Source organism: Nothobranchius furzeri, chromosome 3 (genome assembly GCF_043380555.1).
Source record: "Nothobranchius furzeri strain GRZ-AD chromosome 3, NfurGRZ-RIMD1, whole genome shotgun sequence".
Lineage (NCBI taxonomy): Eukaryota > Metazoa > Chordata > Actinopteri > Cyprinodontiformes > Nothobranchiidae > Nothobranchius > Nothobranchius furzeri.
In genome coordinates, this window is record NC_091743.1 from 29,429,582 (window position 1) to 29,447,637 (window position 18,056).

Below are 18,056 nucleotides of genomic sequence, written 5' to 3' on the forward strand. Positions count from 1 at the left end.
GAAACCATGTCTCAAAGGTCACCGGATCTGGTGTCAATTTAAAGAAGTAGTCCAGTTACACATTTGTGGGCTTATAACTTGGCTTCTGAATGTCCTAGAGCGATCAGGTTTGTTTTAGTGTACTCCAATCAACAGCCCCTACAACCACAAAAAGGAATGGAGTCATTAGCACTTATGGTTTGTAAATGGCACCCAGAATTATGTTGCACGAAGGACTATTTCACATCATTCTGGGTCCATTTGTGTGAAAACAAGGTCCAATCAGGCTGAAACGTCACAGGAAGGTAGAATCTATTGAGTTGTAAGTGATCTGAACATTTCATGATGATAGCCCTTTCCTAAGGGGGTCAAACCATGTCCCAAAGGTCACGGGATCTGGTGTCAATTTAAAGAAGTAGTCCAGTTACACCTTTGTGGGCTTATAACTTGGCTTCTGAATGTCCTAGAGAGGTTAGGTTTGTTTAAGTGTACTCCAGTCTACAGCCCCTACAACCACAAAAAGGAATGGAGTCATTAGCACTTATGGTTTGTAAATGGCACCCAGAATTATGTTGCACGAAGCACAATTTCACATCATTCTGGGTTCATTTGTGTGAAAACAAGGTCCAATCAGGCTGAAACGTTACAGGAAGGTAGAATCTATTGAGTTGTAAGTGATCTGAAGGTTTCATGATGATAGCACTTTCCTAAGGGGGTGAAACCATGTCTCAAAGGTCACCGGATCTGGTGTCAATTTAAAGAAGTAGTCCAGTTACACATTTGTGGGCTTATAACTTGGCTTCTGAATGTCCTAGAGCGATCAGGTTTGTTTTAGTGTACTCCAATCAACAGCCCCTAGAACCACAAAAAGGAATGGAGACATTAGCACTTATGGTTTTTAAATGGCACCCAGAATTATGTTGCACGAAGCACAATTTCACATCATTCTGGGTTCATTTGTGTGAAAACAAGGTCCAATCAGGCTGAAACGTTACAGGAAGGTAGAATCTATTGAGTTGTAAGTGATCTGAACGTTTCATGATGATAGCACTTTCCTAAGGGGGTCAAACCATGTCCCAAAGGTCACCGGATCTGGTGTCACTTTAACGAAGTAGTCCAGTTACACATTTGTGGGCTTATAACTTGGCTTCTGAATGTCCTAGAGAGATCAGGTTTGTTTTAGTGTACTCCAATCAACAGCCCCTACAACCACAAAAAGGAATGGAGTCATTAGCACTTATGGTTTGTAAATGGCACCCAGAATTATGTTGCACGAAGCACAATTTCACATCTTTCTTGGTCCATTACTGTTAAAACAAGGTCCAATCAGGCTGAAACATTACAAGAAGGTAGAATCTATTGAGTTGTAAGTGATCTGAACGTTTCAAGATGATCGCACATTCCTATAGGGGGTAAAACCATGTCCCAAAGGTCACCGGGCCTGGTGTCACTTTAAAGAAGTAGTCCAGTTACATCTTTGTGGGCTTATAACTTGGCTTCTGAATGTCCTAGAGAGGTTAGGTTTGTTTTAGTGTACTCCAATCAACAGCCCCTACAACCACAAAAAGGAATGGAGTCATTAGCACTTATGGTTTGTACATGGCACCCAGAATTATGTTGCACGAAGCACAATTTCACATCATTCTGGGTTCATTAGTGTGAAAACAAGGTCCAATCAGGCTGAAACGTTACAAGAAGGTAGAATCTATTGAGTTGTAAGTGATCTGAACGTTTCATGATGATCGCACATTCCTATAGGGGGTCAAACCATGTCCCAAAGGTCACCGGGCCTGGTGTCACTTTAAAGAAGTAGTCCAGTTACACATGTGTGGGCTTATAACTTGGCTTCTGAATGTCCTAGAGAGATTAGGTTTATTTTAGTGTACTCCAATCAACAGCCCCTACAACCACAAAAAGGAATGGAGTCATTAGCACTTATGGTTTGTAAATGGCACCCAGAATTATGTTGCACGAAGCACTATTTCACATCATTCTGGGTCCATTTGTGTGAAAACAAGGTCCAATCAGGCTGAAACGTCACAGGAAGGTAGAATCTATTGAGTTGTAAGTGATCTGAACATTTCATGATGATAGCCCTTTCCTAAGGGGGTCAAACCATGTCCCAAAGGTCACGGGATCTGGTGTCAATTTAAAGAAGTAGTCCAGTTACACCTTTGTGGGCTTATAACTTGGCTTCTGAATGTCCTAGAGAGGTTAGGTTTGTTTAAGTGTACTCCAATCTACAGCCCCTACAACCACAAAAAGGAATGGAGTCATTAGCACTTATGGTTTGTAAATGGCACCCAGAATTATGTTGCACGAAGCACAATTTCACATCATTCTGGGTTCATTTGTGTGAAAACAAGGTCCAATCAGGCTGAAACGTTACAGGAAGGTAGAATCTATTGAGTTGTAAGTGATCTGAACGTTTAATGATGATAGCACTTTCCTAAGGGGGTCAAACCATGTCCCAAAGGTCACCGGATCTGGTGTCAATTTAAAGAAGTAGTCCAGTTACACATTTGTGGGCTTATAACTTGGCTTCTGAATGTCCTAGAGAGATCAGGTTTATTTTAGTGTACTCCAATCAACAGCCCCTACAACCACAAAAAGGAATGGAGTCATTAGCACTTATGGTTTGTAAATGGCACCCAGAATTATGTTGCACGAAGCACTATTTCACATCATTCTGGGTCCATTTGTGTGAAAACAAGGTCCAATCAGGCTGAAACGTTACAGGAAGGTAGAATCTATTGAGTTGTAAGTGATCTGAACGTTTCATGATGATAGCACTTTCCTAAGGGGGTCAAACCATGTCCCAAAGGTCACCGGATCTGGTGTCAATTTAAAGAAGTTGTCCAGTTACACATTTGTGGGCTTATAACTTGGCTTCTTAATGTCCTAGAGCGATCAGGTTTGTATTAGTGTACTCCAATCAACAGCCCCTACAACCACAAAAAGGAATGGAGTCATTAGCACTTATGGCTTTTAAATGGCACCCAGAATTATGATGCATGAAGCACAATTTCACATCATTCTGGGTTCATTTGTGTGAAAACAAGGTCCAATCAGGCTGAAACATTACATGAAGGTAGAATCTATTGAGTTGTAAGTGATCTGAAGGTTTCATGATGATAGCACTATCCTAAGGGGGTGAAACCATGTCTCAAAGGTCACCGGATCTGGTGTCAATTTAAAGAAGTAGTCCAGTTACACATTTGTGGGCTTATAACTTGGCTTCTGAATGTCCTAGAGCGATCAGGTTTGTTTTAGTGTACTCCAATCAACAGCCCCTAGAACCACAAAAAGGAATGGAGACATTAGCACTTATGGTTTTTAAATGGCACCCAGAATTATGTTGCACGAAGCACAATTTCACATCATTCTGGGTTCATTTGTGTGAAAACAAGGTCCAATCAGGCTGAAACGTTACAGGAAGGTAGAATCTATTGAGTTGTAAGTGATCTGAACGTTTCATGATGATAGCACTTTCCTAAGGGGGTCAAACCATGTCCCAAAGGTCACCGGATCTGGTGTCACTTTAACGAAGTAGTCCAGTTACACATTTGTGGGCTTATAACTTGGCTTCTGAATGTCCTAGAGAGATCAGGTTTGTTTTAGTGTACTCGAAATCAACAGCCCCTACAACCACAAAAAGGAATGGAGTCATTAGCACTTATGGTTTTTAAATGGCACCCAGAATTATGGTGCACGAAGCACAATTTCACATCATTCTGGGTTCATTTGTGTGAAAACAAGGTCCAATCAGGCTGAAACGTTACAGGAAGGTAGATTCTATTGAGTTGTAAGTGATCTGAACGTTTCATGATGATAGCACTTTCCTAAGGGGGTCAAACCATGTCCCAAAGGTCACCGGATCTGGTGTCAATTTAAAGAAGTAGTCCAGTTACACATTTGTGGGCTTATAACTTGGCTTCTGAATGTCCTAGAGAGATCAGGTTTGTTTTAGTGTACTCCAATCAACAGCCCCTACAACCACAAAAAGGAATGGAGTCATTAGCACTTATGGTTTTTAAATGGCACCCAGAATTATGGTGCACGAAGCACAATTTCACATCATTCTGGGTTCATTTGTGTGAAAACAAGGTCCAATCAGGCTGAAACGTTACAGGAAGGTAGAATCTATTGAGTTGTAAGTGATCTGAACGTTTCATGATGATAGCACTTTCCTAAGGGGGTCAAACCATGTCCCAAAGGTCACCGGATCTGGTGTCAATTTAAAGAAGTAGTCCAGTTACACATTTGTGGGCTTATAACTTGGCTTCTGAATGTCCTAGAGAGATCAGGTTTGTTTTAGTGTACTCCAATCAACAGCCCCTACAACCACAAAAAGGAATGGAGTCATTAGCACTTATGGTTTGTAAATGGCACCCAGAATTATGTTGCACGAAGCACAATTTCACATCATTCTGGGTCCATTTGTGTGAAAACAAGGTCCAATCAGGCTGAAACGCTACAAGAAGGTAGAATCTATTGAGTTGTAAGTGATCTGAACGTTTCAAGATGATCGCACATTCCTATAGGGGGTAAAACCATGTCCCAAAGGTCACCGGGCCTGGTGTCACTTTAAAGAAGTAGTCCAGTTACATTTTTGTGGGCTTATAACTTGGCTTCTGAATGTCCTAGAGAGGTTAGGTTTGTTTTAGTGTACTCCAATCAACAGCCCCTACAACCACAAAAAGGAATGGAGTCATTAGCACTTATGGTTTGTACATGGCACCCAGAATTATGTTGCACGAAGCACAATTTCACATCATTCTGGGTTCATTAGTGTGAAAACAAGGTCCAATCAGGCTGAAACGTTACAAGAAGGTAGAATCTATTGAGTTGTAAGTGATCTGAACGTTTCATGATGATCGCACATTCCTATAGGGGGTCAAACCATGTCCCAAAGGTCACCGGGCCTGGTGTCACTTTAAAGAAGTAGTCCAGTTACACCTTTGTTGGCTTATAACTTGGCTTCTGAATGTCCTAGAGAGATCAGGTTTGTTTTAGTGTACTCCAATCAACAGCCCCTACAACCACAAAAAGGAATGGAGTCATTAGCACTTATGGTTTGTAAATGGCACCCAGAATTATGTTGCACGAAGCACAATTTCACATCATTCTGGGTCCATTTGTGTGAAAACAAGGTCCAATCAGGCTGAAACGTTACAAGAAGGTAGAATCTATTGAGTTGTAAGTGATCTGAACGTTTCATGATGATCGCACATTCCTATAGGGGGTCAAACCATGTTCCAAAGGTCACCGGGCCTGGTGTCACTTTAAAGAAGTAGTCCAGTTACACATTTGTGGGCTTATAACTTGGCTTCTGAATGTCCTAGAGAGGTCAGGTTTGTTTTAGTGTACTCCAATCAACAGCCCCTACAACCACAAAAAGGAATGGAGTCATTAGCACTTATGGTTTGTAAATGGCACCCAGAATTATGTTGCACGAAGCACAATTTCACATCATTCGGGGTCCATTTGTGTGAAAACAAGGTCCAATCAGGCTGAAATGTTACAGGAAGGTAGAATCTATTGAGTTGTAAGTGATCTGAACGTTTCATTATGATAGCCCTTTCCTAAGGGGGTCAAACCATGTCCCAAAGGTTACGGGATCTGGTGTCAATTTAAAGAAGTAGTCCAGTTACACCTTTGTGGGCTTATAACTTGGCTTCTGAATGTCCTAGAGAGGTTAGGTTTGTTTTAGTGTACTCCAATCTACAGCCCCTACAACCACAAAAAGGAATGGAGTCATTAGCACTTATGGTTTGTAAATGGCACCCAGAATTATGTTGCACGAAGCACAATTTCAAATCATTCTGGGTTCATTTGTGTGAAAACAAGGTCCAATCAGGCTGAAACGTTACAGGAAGGTAGAATCTATTGAGTTGTAAGTGATCTGAACGTTTAATGATGATAGCACTTTCCTAAGGGGGTCAAACCATGTCCCAAAGGTCACCGGATCTATTGTCAATTTAAAGAAGTAGTCCAGTTACACATTTGTGGGCTTATAACTTGGCTTCTGAATGTCCTAGAGAGATCAGGTTTATTTTAGTGTACTCCAATCAACAGCCCCTAAAACCACAAAAAGGAATGGAGTCATTAGCACTTATGGTTTGTAAATGGCACCCAGAATTATGTTGCACGAAGCACTATTTCACATCATTCTGGGTCCATTTGTGTGAAAACAAGGTCCAATCAGGCTGAAACGTTACAGGAAGGTAGAATCTATTGAGTTGTAAGTGATCTGAACGTTTCATGATGATAGCACTTTCCTAAGGGGGTCAAACCATGTCCCAAAGGTCACCGGATCTGGTGTCAATTTAAAGAAGTTGTCCAGTTACACATTTGTGGGCTTATAACTTGGCTTCTGAATGTCCTAGAGCGATCAGGTTTGTTTTAGTGTACTCCAATCAACAGCCCCTAGAACCACAAAAAGGAATGGAGACATTAGCACTTATGGTTTTTAAATGGCACCCAGAATTATGTTGCACGAAGCACAATTTCACATCATTCTGGGTTCATTAGTGTGAAAACAAGGTCCAATCAGGCTGAAACGTTACAAGAAGGTAGAATCTATTGAGTTGTAAGTGATCTGAACGTTTCATGATGATCGCACATTCCTATAGGGGGTCAAACCATGTCCCAAAGGTCACCGGGCCTGGTGTCACTTTAAAGAAGTAGTCCAGTTACACCTTTGTTGGCTTATAACTTGGCTTCTGAATGTCCTAGAGAGATCAGGTTTGTTTTAGTGTACTCCAATCAACAGCCCCTAAAACCACAAAAAGGAATGGAGTCATTAGCTCTTATGGTTTGTAAATGGCACCCAGAATTATGTTGCACGAAGCACAATTTCACATCATTCTGGGTCCATTTGTGTGAAAACAAGGTCCAATCAGGCTGAAACGTTACAAGAAGGTAGAATCTATTGAGTTGTAAGTGATCTGAACGTTTCATGATGATCGCACATTCCTATAGGGGGTCAAACCATGTTCCAAAGGTCACCGGGCCTGGTGTCACTTTAAAGAAGTAGTCCAGTTACACATGTGTGGGCTTATAACTTGGCTTCTGAATGTCCTAGAGAGATTAGGTTTATTTTAGTGTACTCCAATCAACAGCCCCTACAACCACAAAAAGGAATGGAGTCATTAGCACTTATGGTTTGTAAATGGCACCCAGAATTATGTTGCACGAAGCACAATTTCACATCATTCTGGGTCCATTTGTGTGAAAACAAGGTCCAATCAGGCTGAAACGCTACAAGAAGGTAGAATCTATTGAGTTGTAAGTGATCTGAACGTTTCAAGATGATCGCACATTCCTATAGGGGGTAAAACCATGTCCCAAAGGTCACCGGGCCTGGTGTCACTTTAAAGAAGTAGTCCAGTTACATTTTTGTGGGCTTATAACTTGGCTTCTGAATGTCCTAGAGAGGTTAGGTTTGTTTTAGTGTACTCCAATCAACAGCCCCTACAACCACAAAAAGGAATGGAGTCATTAGCACTTATGGTTTGTACATGGCACCCAGAATTATGTTGCACGAAGCACAATTTCACATCATTCTGGGTTCATTAGTGTGAAAACAAGGTCCAATCAGGCTGAAACGTTACAAGAAGGTAGAATCTATTGAGTTGTAAGTGATCTGAACGTTTCATGATGATCGCACATTCCTATAGGGGGTCAAACCATGTCCCAAAGGTCACCGGGCCTGGTGTCACTTTAAAGAAGTAGTCCAGTTACACCTTTGTTGGCTTATAACTTGGCTTCTGAATGTCCTAGAGAGATCAGGTTTGTTTTAGTGTACTCCAATCAACAGCCCCTACAACCACAAAAAGGAATGGAGTCATTAGCACTTATGGTTTGTAAATGGCACCCAGAATTATGTTGCACGAAGCACAATTTCACATCATTCTGGGTCCATTTGTGTGAAAACAAGGTCCAATCAGGCTGAAACGTTACAAGAAGGTAGAATCTATTGAGTTGTAAGTGATCTGAACGTTTCATGATGATCGCACATTCCTATAGGGGGTCAAACCATGTTCCAAAGGTCACCGGGCCTGGTGTCACTTTAAAGAAGTAGTCCAGTTACACATTTGTGGGCTTATAACTTGGCTTCTGAATGTCCTAGAGAGGTCAGGTTTGTTTTAGTGTACTCCAATCAACAGCCCCTACAACCACAAAAAGGAATGGAGTCATTAGCACTTATGGTTTGTAAATGGCACCCAGAATTATGTTGCACGAAGCACAATTTCACATCATTCGGGGTCCATTTGTGTGAAAACAAGGTCCAATCAGGCTGAAATGTTACAGGAAGGTAGAATCTATTGAGTTGTAAGTGATCTGAACGTTTCATTATGATAGCCCTTTCCTAAGGGGGTCAAACCATGTCCCAAAGGTTACGGGATCTGGTGTCAATTTAAAGAAGTAGTCCAGTTACACCTTTGTGGGCTTATAACTTGGCTTCTGAATGTCCTAGAGAGGTTAGGTTTGTTTTAGTGTACTCCAATCTACAGCCCCTACAACCACAAAAAGGAATGGAGTCATTAGCACTTATGGTTTGTAAATGGCACCCAGAATTATGTTGCACGAAGCACAATTTCAAATCATTCTGGGTTCATTTGTGTGAAAACAAGGTCCAATCAGGCTGAAACGTTACAGGAAGGTAGAATCTATTGAGTTGTAAGTGATCTGAACGTTTAATGATGATAGCACTTTCCTAAGGGGGTCAAACCATGTCCCAAAGGTCACCGGATCTATTGTCAATTTAAAGTAGTCCAGTTACACATTTGTGGGCTTATAACTTGGCTTCTGAATGTCCTAGAGAGATCAGGTTTATTTTAGTGTACTCCAATCAACAGCCCCTAAAACCACAAAAAGGAATGGAGTCATTAGCACTTATGGTTTGTAAATGGCACCCAGAATTATGTTGCACGAAGCACTATTTCACATCATTCTGGGTCCATTTGTGTGAAAACAAGGTCCAATCAGGCTGAAACGTTACAGGAAGGTAGAATCTATTGAGTTGTAAGTGATCTGAACGTTTCATGATGATAGCACTTTCCTAAGGGGGTCAAACCATGTCCCAAAGGTCACCGGATCTGGTGTCAATTTAAAGAAGTTGTCCAGTTACACATTTGTGGGCTTATAACTTGGCTTCTTAATGTCCTAGAGCGATCAGGTTTGTTTTAGTGTACTCCAATCAACAGCCCCTACAACCACAAAAAGGAATGGAGTCATTAGCACTTATGGCTTTTAAATGGCACCCAGAATTATGTTGCACGAAGCACAATTTCACATCATTCTGGGTTCATTTGTGTGAAAACAAGGTCCAATCAGGCTGAAACGTTACATGAAGGTAGAATCTATTGAGTTGTAAGTGATCTGAAGGTTTCATGATGATAGCACTTTCCTAAGGGGGTGAAACCATGTCTCAAAGGTCACCGGATCTGGTGTCAATTTAAAGAAGTAGTCCAGTTACACATTTGTGGGCTTATAACTTGGCTTCTGAATGTCCTAGAGCGATCAGGTTTGTTTTAGTGTACTCCAATCAACAGCCCCTAGAACCACAAAAAGGAATGGAGACATTAGCACTTATGGTTTTTAAATGGCACCCAGAATTATGTTGCACGAAGCACAATTTCACATCATTCTGGGTTCATTAGTGTGAAAACAAGGTCCAATCAGGCTGAAACGTTACAAGAAGGTAGAATCTATTGAGTTGTAAGTGATCTGAACGTTTCATGATGATCGCACATTCCTATAGGGGGTCAAACCATGTCCCAAAGGTCACCGGGCCTGGTGTCACTTTAAAGAAGTAGTCCAGTTACACCTTTGTTGGCTTATAACTTGGCTTCTGAATGTCCTAGAGAGATCAGGTTTGTTTTAGTGTACTCCAATCAACAGCCCCTAAAACCACAAAAAGGAATGGAGTCATTAGCTCTTATGGTTTGTAAATGGCACCCAGAATTATGTTGCACGAAGCACAATTTCACATCATTCTGGGTCCATTTGTGTGAAAACAAGGTCCAATCAGGCTGAAACGTTACAAGAAGGTAGAATCTATTGAGTTGTAAGTGATCTGAACGTTTCATGATGATCGCACATTCCTATAGGGGGTCAAACCATGTTCCAAAGGTCACCGGGCCTGGTGTCACTTTAAAGAAGTAGTCCAGTTACACATGTGTGGGCTTATAACTTGGCTTCTGAATGTCCTAGAGAGATTAGGTTTATTTTAGTGTACTCCAATCAACAGCCCCTACAACCACAAAAAGGAATGGAGTCATTAGCACTTATGGTTTGTAAATGGCACCCAGAATTATGTTGCACGAAGCACTATTTCACATCATTCTGGGTCCATTTGTGTGAAAACAAGGTCCAATCAGGCTGAAACGTCACAGGAAGGTAGAATCTATTGAGTTGTAAGTGATCTGAACATTTCATGATGATAGCCCTTTCCTAAGGGGGTCAAACCATGTCCCAAAGGTCACGGGATCTGGTGTCAATTTAAAGAAGTAGTCCAGTTACACCTTTGTGGGCTTATAACTTGGCTTCTGAATGTCCTAGAGAGGTTAGGTTTGTTTAAGTGTACTCCAATCTACAGCCCCTACAACCACAAAAAGGAATGGAGTCATTAGCACTTATGGTTTGTAAATGGCACCCAGAATTATGTTGCACGAAGCACAATTTCACATCATTCTGGGTTCATTTGTGTGAAAACAAGGTCCAATCAGGCTGAAACGTTACAGGAAGGTAGAATCTATTGTGTTGTAAGTGATCTGAACGTTTCATGATGATAGCACTTTCCTAAGGGGGTCAAACCATGTCCCAAAGGTCACCGGATCTTGTGTCAATTTAAAGAAGTAGTCCAGTTACACATTTGTGGGCTTATAACTTGGCTTCTGAATGTCCTAGAGAGGTTAGGTTTGTTTTAGTGTACTCCAATCTACAGCCCCTACAACCACAAAAAGGAATGGAGTCATTAGCACTTATGGTTTGTAAATGGCACCCAGAATTATGTTGCACGAAGCACAATTTCAAATCATTCTGGGTTCATTTGTGTGAAAACAAGGTCCAATCAGGCTGAAACGTTACAGGAAGGTAGAATCTATTGAGTTGTAAGTGATCTGAACGTTTAATGATGATAGCACTTTCCTAAGGGGGTCAAACCATGTCCCAAAGGTCACCGGATCTTGTGTCAATTTAAAGAAGTAGTCCAGTTACACATTTGTGGGCTTATAACTTGGCTTCTGAATGTCCTAGAGAGGTTAGGTTTGTTTTAGTGTACTCCAATCTACAGCCCCTACAACCACAAAAAGGAATGGAGTCATTAGCACTTATGGTTTGTAAATGGCACCCAGAATTATGTTGCACGAAGCACAATTTCAAATCATTCTGGGTTCATTTGTGTGAAAACAAGGTCCAATCAGGCTGAAACGTTACAGGAAGGTAGAATCTATTGAGTTGTAAGTGATCTGAACGTTTAATGATGATAGCACTTTCCTAAGGGGGTCAAACCATGTCCCAAAGGTCACCGGATCTATTGTCAATTTAAAGAAGTAGTCCAGTTACACATTTGTGGGCTTATAACTTGGCTTCTGAATGTCCTAGAGAGATCAGGTTTATTTTAGTGTACTCCAATCAACAGCCCCTAAAACCACAAAAAGGAATGGAGTCATTAGCACTTATGGTTTGTAAATGGCACCCAGAATTATGTTGCACGAAGCACTATTTCACATCATTCTGGGTCCATTTGTGTGAAAACAAGGTCCAATCAGGCTGAAACGTTACAGGACGGTAGAATCTATTGAGTTGTAAGTGATCTGAACGTTTCATGATGATAGCACTTTCCTAAGGGGGTCAAACCATGTCCCAAAGGTCACCGGATCTGGTGTCAATTTAAAGAAGTTGTCCAGTTACACATTTGTGGGCTTATAACTTGGCTTCTTAATGTCCTAGAGCGATCAGGTTTGTTTTAGTGTACTCCAATCAACAGCCCCTACAACCACAAAAAGGAATGGAGTCATTAGCACTTATGGCTTTTAAATGGCACCCAGAATTATGTTGCACGAAGCACAATTTCACATCATTCTGGGTTCATTTGTGTGAAAACAAGGTCCAATCAGGCTGAAACGTTACATGAAGGTAGAATCTATTGAGTTGTAAGTGATCTGAAGGTTTCATGATGATAGCACTTTCCTAAGGGGGTGAAACCATGTCTCAAAGGTCACCGGATCTGGTGTCAATTTAAAGAAGTAGTCCAGTTACACATTTGTGGGCTTATAACTTGGCTTCTGAATGTCCTAGAGCGATCAGGTTTGTTTTAGTGTACTCCAATCAACAGCCCCTAGAACCACAAAAAGGAATGGAGACATTAGCACTTATGGTTTTTAAATGGCACCCAGAATTATGTTGCACGAAGCACAATTTCACATCATTCTGGGTTCATTAGTGTGAAAACAAGGTCCAATCAGGCTGAAACGTTACAAGAAGGTAGAATCTATTGAGTTGTAAGTGATCTGAACGTTTCATGATGATCGCACATTCCTATAGGGGGTCAAACCATGTCCCAAAGGTCACCGGGCCTGGTGTCACTTTAAAGAAGTAGTCCAGTTACACCTTTGTTGGCTTATAACTTGGCTTCTGAATGTCCTAGAGAGATCAGGTTTGTTTTAGTGTACTCCAATCAACAGCCCCTAAAACCACAAAAAGGAATGGAGTCATTAGCTCTTATGGTTTGTAAATGGCACCCAGAATTATGTTGCACGAAGCACAATTTCACATCATTCTGGGTCCATTTGTGTGAAAACAAGGTCCAATCAGGCTGAAACGTTACAAGAAGGTAGAATCTATTGAGTTGTAAGTGATCTGAACGTTTCATGGTGATCGCACATTCCTATAGGGGGTCAAACCATGTTCCAAAGGTCACCGGGCCTGGTGTCACTTTAAAGAAGTAGTCCAGTTACACATGTGTGGGCTTATAACTTGGCTTCTGAATGTCCTAGAGAGATTAGGTTTATTTTAGTGTACTCCAATCAACAGCCCCTACAACCACAAAAAGGAATGGAGTCATTAGCACTTATGGTTTGTAAATGGCACCCAGAATTATGTTGCACGAAGCACTATTTCACATCATTCTGGGTCCATTTGTGTGAAAACAAGGTCCAATCAGGCTGAAACGTCACAGGAAGGTAGAATCTATTGAGTTGTAAGTGATCTGAACATTTCATGATGATAGCCCTTTCCTAAGGGGGTCAAACCATGTCCCAAAGGTCACGGGATCTGGTGTCAATTTAAAGAAGTAGTCCAGTTACACCTTTGTGGGCTTATAACTTGGCTTCTGAATGTCCTAGAGAGGTTAGGTTTGTTTAAGTGTACTCCAATCTACAGCCCCTACAACCACAAAAAGGAATGGAGTCATTAGCACTTATGGTTTGTAAATGGCACCCAGAATTATGTTGCACGAAGCACAATTTCACATCATTCTGGGTTCATTTGTGTGAAAACAAGGTCCAATCAGGCTGAAACGTTACAGGAAGGTAGAATCTATTGAGTTGTAAGTGATCTGAACGTTTCATGATGATAGCACTTTCCTAAGGGGGTCAAACCATGTCCCAAAGGTCACCGGATCTTGTGTCAATTTAAAGAAGTAGTCCAGTTACACATTTGTGGGCTTATAACTTGGCTTCTGAATGTCCTAGAGAGATCAGGTTTATTTTAGTGTACTCCAATCAACAGCCCCTACAACCACAAAAAGGAATGGAGTCATTAGCACTTATGGTTTGTAAATGGCACCCAGAATTATGTTGCACGAAGCACTATTTCACATCATTCTGGGTCCATTTGTGTGAAAACAAGGTCCAATCAGGCTGAAACGTTACAGGAAGGTAGAATCTATTGAGTTGTAAGTGATCTGAACGTTTCATGATGATAGCACTTTCCTAAGGGGGTCAAACCATGTCCCAAAGGTCACCGGATCTGGTGTCAATTTAAAGAAGTTGTCCAGTTACACATTTGTGGGCTTATAACTTGGCTTCTTAATGTCCTAGAGCGATCAGGTTTGTATTAGTGTACTCCAATCAACAGCCCCTACAACCACAAAAAGGAATGGAGTCATTAGCACTTATGGCTTTTAAATGGCACCCAGAATTATGTTGCACGAAGCACAATTTCACATCATTCTGGGTTCATTTGTGTGAAAACAAGGTCCAATCAGGCTGAAACGTTACATGAAGGTAGAATCTATTGAGTTGTAAGTGATCTGAAGGTTTCATGATGATAGCACTTTCCTAAGGGGGTGAATCCATGTCTCAAGGGTCACCGGATCTGGTGTCAATTTAAAGAAGTAGTCCAGTTACACATTTGTGGGCTTATAACTTGGCTTCTGAATGTCCTAGAGCGATCAGGTTTGTTTTAGTGTACTCCAATCAACAGCCCCTAGAACCACAAAAAGGAATGGAGACATTAGCACTTATGGTTTTTAAATGGCACCCAGAATTATGTTGCACGAAGCACAATTTCACATCATTCTGGGTTCATTTGTGTGAAAACAAGGTCCAATCAGGCTGAAACGTTACAGGAAGGTAGAATCTATTGAGTTGTAAGTGATCTGAACGTTTCATGATGATAGCACTTTCCTAAGGGGGTCAAACCATGTCCCAAAGGTCACCGGATCTGGTGTCACTTTAACGAAGTAGTCCAGTTACACATTTGTGGGCTTATAACTTGGCTTCTGAATGTCCTAGAGAGATCAGGTTTGTTTTAGTGTACTCCAATCAACAGCCCCTACAACCACAAAAAGGAATGGAGTCATTAGCACTTATGGTTTTTAAATGGCACCCAGAATTATGGTGCACGAAGCACAATTTCACATCATTCTGGGTTCATTTGTGTGAAAACAAGGTCCAATCAGGCTGAAACGTTACAGGAAGGTAGAATCTATTGAGTTGTAAGTGATCTGAACGTTTCATGATGATAGCACTTTCCTAAGGGGGTCAAACCATGTCCCAAAGGTCACCGGATCTGGTGTCAATTTAAAGAAGTAGTCCAGTTACACATTTGTGGGCTTATAACTTGGCTTCTGAATGTCCTAGAGAGATCAGGTTTGTTTTAGTGTACTCCAATCAACAGCCCCTACAACCACAAAAAGGAATGGAGTCATTAGCACTTATGGTTTGTAAATGGCACCCAGAATTATGTTGCACGAAGCACAATTTCACATCATTCTGGGTCCATTTGTGTGAAAACAAGGTCCAATCAGGCTGAAACGTTACAAGAAGGTAGAATCTATTGAGTTGTAAGTGATCTGAACGTTTCATGATGATCGCACATTCCTATAGGGGGTCAAACCATGTTCCAAAGGTCACCGGGCCTGGTGTCACTTTAAAGAAGTAGTCCAGTTACACATTTGTGGGCTTATAACTTGGCTTCTGAATGTCCTAGAGAGGTCAGGTTTGTTTTAGTGTACTCCAATCAACAGCCCCTACAACCACAAAAAGGAATGGAGTCATTAGCACTTATGGTTTGTAAATGGCACCCAGAATTATGTTGCACGAAGCACAATTTCACATCATTCGGGGTCCATTTGTGTGAAAACAAGGTCCAATCAGGCTGAAACGTTACAGGAAGGTAGAATCTATTGAGTTGTAAGTGATCTGAACATTTCAAGATGATCGCACATTCCTATAGGGGGTAAAACCATGTCCCAAAGGTCATTGGGCCTGGTGTCACTTTAAAGAAGTAGTCCAGTTACATCTTTGTGGGCTTATAACTTGGCTTCTGAATGTCCTAGAGAGGTTAGGTTTGTTTTAATGTACTCCAATCAACAGCCCCTACAACCACAAAAAGGAATGGAGTCATTAGCACTTATGGTTTGTTGGGGTTATTAGGAGCGAACAATTAGTAAGCTTCAACTTACTTTTGGATTCTTCAATAAATTCTGTAAATATGGGAATATTTACTGATTTATTAATTAATTAAGATATTCTTAGATATACGGGGCACCATTCCCCTTTTACCGGGGAAAAATTGAATCCAAAACTCTTATCAGTCTTTCTTGAAGTTCGTAGAATCCTTGGAGCAGAGACTTCTCTTCGACACAACAAAGCTACTGGAGACGTAAATCTGAATTTTATAATGTTTAATTAACAATTTGTCAAATGAATAAACAGTGGCATAAATTAATAATAACCATGTGATATAATAAAAGGATGTATATTCAAAATAATGTTCAAGGTGTTTGTGTGGTGTGTGTGAGTGAGTGTGTGTGTGTGTGTGTGTGTGTGTGTGAGAGAGATGAATGGGTCTTTGTTTCCCCAGAGTAGGTGGGGGAAGTGAGCTGTGAGTGTGTGTGGGGCTCTTCTCCTCCCCTCGCATTCAACAGGAGACCTGGATGTGTAAAGTTTTCTACTTTCCCGAACACTTAGTGGCTTAGAATCACAGTAAAACTTAACTCAAACACTTCAAAAGTTAACAAGCAACAAAAGGTCACTTGTAAATTATTTAATCTAAAAGGAGTCGGCAGCCTGGCCAGAGCTGACGACTAAAGATATTAGCGATGATCAATAAGCAGTTTATTCTTTCAAAATGACCCGAAGGACGTATTGGGAGCGAAAGAGGAAAACACGAAGCTACTTTTTAAGCAATAGCACGGTTTTATTGCTTATTCTGGACTATAGAGGAAACGGGAGAAGAAAAGGAGAGAGAGAAATGAATTTTCTGATCACCAGATGAGCGAGGCGTCCCCCGCTGTTATGACTTGACGGTTCTCCGTTTTTCTCCGCAGTTTTCAGCGTCATCCGTCGGTTTGATGCTTTCTCCGTTGTTTGGCTCCACGTGTGTTTCTCCACGGCTGGACACAAAGAGAACGAAGTTTCTTTTGTGCTGAGTTTGACAACTTACAGCGTCTCTGAGAGCTGAATGGAGCTCCGCTCGTTCCCAGTCAGGTCCCGATGGAGTTGAGTGTAGTTTCCAGCGGTTGCGTGGGCTCAACTTGGCACTTAGAGCTTCCGCGTGCTCAAGTTGACGGAGCGTTCGACAAGCGTGTCCTTACCGCCAGGTATCCTGGGCAAAAGAACCAGGTTTCTTTGTCTCTGCTGAAGATTTATGGTCTTAGTTCGCGGGAAAAGCTCCACGGCTTCCCGCACATGCGCAGAACGTGTTTCTGGTACTAGGCGGTGACATCATCCCAATGCTTCCGTGTGCAAAGCATCATGGGAAATGAAGTTTCTATGCGCTGATGTGATTATTTGCTTTTCAGAGCAATTTAAGCACAGTCATTTTGGAGAAAATCACTGCATAGTAATTTCCTCATGAGGTCAGACCCTCAACATTCCCCCTTTTGGTTTCGGGGATCGCGCCCAAAGCTCGATCGTCGGAAGCACAGATGGGTTTGTTCCTCATGAACGTAGGTCGACTTGATTGTCGGAAGCACAGGTGGGTTTGTCCCTTAGGACGTTGGTCTCCTTGGACGCCTTTGTCTTTGGTCTTTGTCTTGGATCCTGGCGCCTTTGGTCTTTGATCCTGGTCAGGCACAAAGAGGATAGGAAACGGGATAGTCCCCAACGCGCATAACGAGAAGAAGCCACTCACGCAGGTGGTACGCAATGATGATGTCGTCCATGCGAGAGGTAGTAGTGTAGAAGGAGGAAGGTCGGTGGGCGGTTAACTCCACGAGGGGACACAAAGGCATCTCACCGCCGGCCATACAGTTCAGTTTATGGATCACGCGGTGATGTACGAGGTCCATAGTTCGCAAACGCGCATTGACCTATGTGGTCCCAAGATTCCCCCCTTTTTGGTCCAAAGGGTGGATCAGGACAGTCTTTGGGCCAAAACAAGGACCATAAAACTAAGAGGTACTACAATGTGCTGGTGCGTCAGACAGAGTCATTGACAGACTGAGCTGGGCCGGCACATAACCACTAGTTAATATGTGACCAAGTAAGAAACAAAAATACAGAAAACCCAAAAAAAAAAAAAACATGTAACATATAACATCCAAGAAAATTCATAGCAACCTTGAGGTCTCATAAAATACATTCTTAGGTCATACATTCAGTGTGTAGCTTATAAAG